The sequence below is a fragment of the Paroedura picta genome, chromosome 4 (genome assembly GCF_049243985.1).
Source record: "Paroedura picta isolate Pp20150507F chromosome 4, Ppicta_v3.0, whole genome shotgun sequence".
Taxonomy (NCBI): Eukaryota; Metazoa; Chordata; class Lepidosauria; order Squamata; family Gekkonidae; genus Paroedura; species Paroedura picta.
The window spans coordinates 60,598,315-60,604,314 of NC_135372.1; positions in this window are offsets into that span (position 1 = coordinate 60,598,315).

Genomic DNA, 6,000 nt, shown 5'->3' on the forward strand with positions numbered 1-6,000 from the left:
CTTGTGCTTGGTGACTTTAAACAGAGGGACTGCAGCCGGGGAAGCCTCACTGGGTAAACGAAGGCTCGCCGGTGCATTGATCTCCGCTCGCTCGGAGAAAAAAAATGGCGATCGCTTAACCGGAAGATCAGAGGAGAGAGCCAGGGGAAGGGTCTTTGCAGAAACCGCAACAATGGTAACGCACAGAACTTTCCCGCTAGTGTTGCAGATTGGTTGCAGGACTGTAGCGCTTTCCGGAGGGTGAATCCACCTTTTGGGATTTCCCTGAAAGCGCTACAACGAAGCGCTTTTTGCAGATCGGTTTCAGGAGTGTTGCAGATTGTCAACGACGTTGTGCATAACGGCAAAACTGTAATGATTTCAATTAGTAACCATTGTGCTATTTTGGACGAATGCGGAAAGCCCCTAGAAATGGTATCACATTGCAGCTGTGCTGTTGATGCAAAAAATTTTGAAGTGACCTCATGCCTCTGACAAGCTTGGTCTAGGTCCATTGACTTTCTTCCTTGGTCAGATTTACTTTAATAATAACCCTGTGAGAAAGGTTAGGCTGGTGATGTTTGGAAGCCATAGCTGGATGGCTTGAGCAGATAAAACTCAACCGCTCCAAGTTGGCGGTCCTTTGGCTGAGGAGGAAGGGGGCAGAACAGGAAGCGTGTTTACCTGTCCTGGATGGGGTGCGACGGGCCACCATGCCCTGGGCCAGGAACTTGGGGTGACTTTTGATGCCTCACTGACCATGGAGGCACTGGTCAAGAAAGTATCCCACCAGGTGTTTTTGCATCTTTGTCAAGCATGGCTACTAGTGCCCTTTCTGTCCTCCGAGCACTTAGCCATGGTGATCCATGTGATGGTCACCTCCAGACTAGACTTCTATAACTTGCGCTACATGGGCCTGCCCTTGTCTCGGATCCGGAAATTGCAGACTGTGAAGGAAATGCACACCAGAGGGTAATTTCTACTAATTTACATAGCAATAATGTTGGCTGGATAACCAGGGCAAATGGTATGTTTACGTGATCGCTGACAAAGTATCAGCAGCAGGCACTCAAGCTCCCATTGGTAAATGAAGGACTGTGAGCAGAAAAGGGGAGGAGACCAAAAATATGCAGATATTTGTGTATCAAAAAAGACCGTTCTCAGTGCCATAACACAAGAAAAGTCGTAAAGCTAATTTCAGAAACTCGCTGATAAAACACTGTCAGAACTCTGAGCAGCATTCACACTGCTAAAAAGGTGCCACGCTAGAATTAAAAAATTAAAACATTTTTGGCAGTCTTTTTGTGAGTTTTCCATGATGTATAATACACCCCAGTCTCCTGCATCTTAGTATTCACTCTTTAACCACACCACTACCTCACATATACTGTGTACAGTAGGAATCATCTGGCTTCAACTCTCCATGTTTCCAACCACGACCACCCAAAAAAAAAACAACCTAAAATCTTCCTAGACCACTGAAGTGGAGCTTAGAGATGAATGGGTGAGCCAATAAAATGCTCTTTTCCTATTGAAAGGCAGCGTGAATAAATAATAAGATGGAGATGGCTCTTTATTCCAGAACAAAATAGTAAACAAATTGTAATCAAAATACCATAAAATAGACAAAACCACCAATTATACAAGAACATCAACATTAGGTCCAGTACATATCAAGATAAATCTTTTACTACTTTATCGTAATTCCATAGTACATAGATCTGTGCTATTAATCATATATAAGGTTCAGCTTTAGGCTGCCTCATCGCTGAGAGCCATCACTTGGTGTAGTGGTTAAGAGTGGTGACTTCTAATCTGGAGAGCCTGGTTTGATTCCCCACTCTTCCTCATGAAGCCAGCTGGGTGACTTTGGGCTTGTCACAGCCCCGCTTAGAAGCTGTTCTTGCAGAGCAGTCTATCTCTCACTCATCCTGACCTACCTCACAGGGTGTCTGTTGTGGGAGAGGAAGGAAAGTCGATTGCAAGCTGCTTTGAGACTCCTTTGGGCAGTTAGAGGCAAGATATATAAACCAACAATGTCAGGAAAAAGAAATGCCTCATTAAGATTGCACACATGACATGTTTCCTTACAGAGTCCGATCAGAACATTAGAATCATTGATACTTACTTGATTAGATCTTATACTCCCATTTCAGAAATCTCAGAGCCTTCTGCAGGCACGAAAGTTTTTCTTGTGGGATTGTAGTCTGCCAACAAAAAGCTTGTGCTGGCAGAAGCTTCTACCATTAGCAGAGTCTAGAATCCAACCCATTATCTTTAATGATGCATCAGTTCTGTCGATATAAATGATATTTATATGAAATACAAAAGCATAAGTAATCATCACATTCTGTGTGCAGAAAAAAATAGCAGTTTGGTGACAGAATAACTAGGCAAGTAATGGAAAGTTTCTGCAATAGAAAACTTGCTGCAAAAGCAAGCCAGCACACGCAGTATTGTCCTGGACAAGAGGCGATTTTATCTCTGCTGTTGCCAGCACGGAGAATAGCAAGAACATACTATGATATTAAGCATCGCTGTCCGAGATAAGCAGAAAGAGAGTGACATGAAACTGGATCCACAGGCAGATGGAGGGTGTTGGAGGTGTACTGTCAGAGACAAACAGGTCAGCAAAAGTGTATTGCTTTCGCCTTAGGAGCTATCAACTGGTTTCTGCTGGTTGGAAGCTGTGCAAAACAAAGGCTCCTTCTCTCCTCAGGACTTAAAAAAAAGTGAAAGGCGAGGGAGGAGAAAGAAAAGAAATGGGAGGACTAAAAGGAATATAACAACGGGATTGTATTCGCCAGCAGGGTAAAGGACTCACACCACAAATTACTAAACTGAGCAGCTTTCCCAGGATATTGACTTTGCTCATGCTCTATGTCTGAGCCTTATTCCAGTAACTGAAGGGGCAGAGCGGGGGATCCCCTGGATCAGAAAAGGGGAGCAACTTTGCATTTCTCTTAGCACCAAAACTATGGGTTTGAACCACAAAGAGAATGGCTCCTGTAGAAATTAGTTGCCCTAAGGCCTTTCATCCTTTTAAACTGCTGTTTTCCCAACACCTTTTATGAATATCTTCAAAGTTAACCAATCGGCTTGCCTTTGTCTACTTCATAAGCCATAACAAAGCCAGAAAAATATGTGTTACTATAGTGTTTTAACTGTTAATTCAACACAAACATTATCATGACATTGGGGGGAGGGGGTCTGTTCCACAAAGTCAGTACCATATCATGCATATGCCTGTCCTTGACTGTTTTGCATTCTGTTGGCTTATTATACATTGTGGATTGTTGTTTGTACCATTTTACACATGCTGGAATGCTAAAACACCTCAAGCAATTTGCTGGAAAGATGACTAAGAAATTATCCAAATAAAAATTTAGTGTGTGTGCGGGGGGGGGGGGTGTATCCAAGAAATTCCTTAATCATTCTGCAGGTGTATCTTCAAGATTTTAACTTGTCTTGTGTGATGCGATATGAAATGAGTCCTGGCCATGTCCACCACTTTTTAAATGTCCTTTCTACATTGGTTCTTTATTTGGAAATGATCACTGTCATGGGTTTTCCATGTGTGAGCCAGTTACTCTCAACTCCTCATTCCAAGAAAGGGAAGGACAAGCTTGTCCTGCTATAAAGTGGTGATCAGTTTTACATGTTGGTTTGCTCACTGCCACTGGACATAAGGATAACAAAGCCACTAATCACAAAGTGGAAAGATAGCCTTGTTTTCATTTCAGATGCAAATGGATGATGGGACAAAAGGGCAGGGGCAGGGCTTTTGCAGTAATGTCACAGTCACTGACCAATTGGTGCTAATAAAGATCATCCCCTATAGCAGGATAAAGGCTACATTGGGCTGGCAGAGGAAGCAGTCGTTGCAAAGCAATGGAAGAACAACTGACATATGTTAAGTGCCCCGAGTTTTGCATATAAAATGTCTAACAATAATAATTTTAGATTTCCAACTTGAGCTAGAGCCCACTCTGAACGCCAGCAACAGCTGTTATCTGATTGGCACATGAATAAAAGGGCTGCTTTTAATTAACAGGAACCTTGCCAGAATGGCATGAGTAATACTTCACCCACTTTTCCTCTGACCTTAACTGACTCAACACAGGAGGGTTTTTTTTGTTCTTGCTAACCAACAGCCACAAAGCACCAATATGACAATCACGTAATAAAGGCACAGACAGAACCCTTGTTTCTAGAGTCTAGGCAAATTCAGCAAGGGGAATCTTTTCTCCACCAGATGGAGTAGTGGTGCCCCACCATTTTAAGAGCCTTTGGGTTTGTTTGGTGCTGTTTTAAAGATCAGTGGGGGTCAATCTTCATGAAAGTAAAATTCAGTTGTATTTGTTAGTAGCTTCTAGGACCAATTTTTGACTAGGGTGCCCTGTTTCTTAGATGGCTCACGTAACATAGTGGGTGCAGAAGTTTATGTCTGTCTCCAGTAGTGTTTATTTGCTGTTTCATGTGAACACCAAAATATGTGTCAAGTCTTCTGCTTGCTCGCTCGCTTGCTCACTTTCCTGTCCCATTAAATATATGGAGATGCTTTCCCCCATATACTCAATTATATATACTCAACCTCCTCCTATCTCCTTCCAATTCCCAACATAGTAAAGCAAGTCTACCCTGTTATCTCAATTATGTGTATGTGCATTCTTACCTTTGGATAGTCCCTTTTATTTTAGCAGAGGTAGGACAGAGAAGAAAGAAAGAAAGAAAGAAAGAAAGAAAGAAAGAAAGAAAGAAAGAAAGAAAGAAAGAAAGAAAGAAAGAAAGAAAGAAAGAGGGAAACTGCACAAGCATGTTTCCATGTAGTAAATATGTTATTTTACGGAATAAATGTAATGATTAAAAACCAAGGTATTATTCAAAATGTTTTCTATGATTATTTTTATGTAAAACTTTCCAGCATTCTGCAGTAACAATCTCTGTGTATGCTGCAAACATAATGTTTTCAGTATTTTGAAAGTTTTTCAAGTTTGTTGCTCAAATGTGGGTACATTTGTTCACAGTTATTCTGACATTTGGGCTTGTATCCATCAAGATCCACTCCCAAAACAGAGCAGCACTTGCCATTTCCCTCCCCCACTGTCACCCCCTGAAATAGTTTCTGGGAGTCCTGTTTCTCACATGGCTCATGTAACATGGTGGATCCAGAAGTTTACGGCTGTCTCTGGCATAGTGTTATTTGCAGTTTCATGTGAACAAAACTAAGGGGACATGTTTCATAACTGTGTCCAATAGTAGAATTTTGTATATCAGCAAGTTGCAAATGATACATTTTCTATTCTTAAAGGAATAAAGCTTAGGTTTGATAACATCACTATTGCTCATACCTCGCTACCTCTGAAGATGTACATTTTTCCATGGCATCACTGTTTCAAAAAAAGCTGGAACTACGATCAAGTGGAAAGCATATAGCTGACTATGAGAGGGGAAGCAGGGAGGAGTTTGGCAAATGGGGTAAGGAGAGTTGGTTTTAATTAAAGCATTTGTCTCCAAGAGGATGTAGAGAGAGGGACAAGTTGGCATTTAGGATCTTTACCAAAGCTACACTCACGGTCTTCAATTTTCTCACATCCAGGAGCCACCATGAAACCCCCAGGTGGCGGCATAGAAGAAAACTGAGCTGCAAGCTGTGAGAGAAAGTCTTGTTGCATCAGTTGTGACAGAAAGAGGAGGGGGCTGGATACTCCACCTGGATGTGGAGCATAGAGATTGCCAGGTAAGGTTGGAAAGGCTGGGTGGGAAATAGAAAGAAGTGAGGGAGCACTTTTATGGGTGGGGCAGTCTCTGAGCTTGCCAGCATTCTTCATCTCTCAGTGGATTCATCATTCTTCATCTCTCACCCTCCTACTGATTCTTTCAGAGGGTGTTGCACCCTTCCTCTCTACTAGCAGCAAGGTCTTTTTAAAAAAGCAGTCCAAAAAAAGTCAGCAGTAGAGGGAGGCTTGTAACCTAGCAAGTGGGGCTTCTTCATCCATGACACATGAAATATGTTATGTT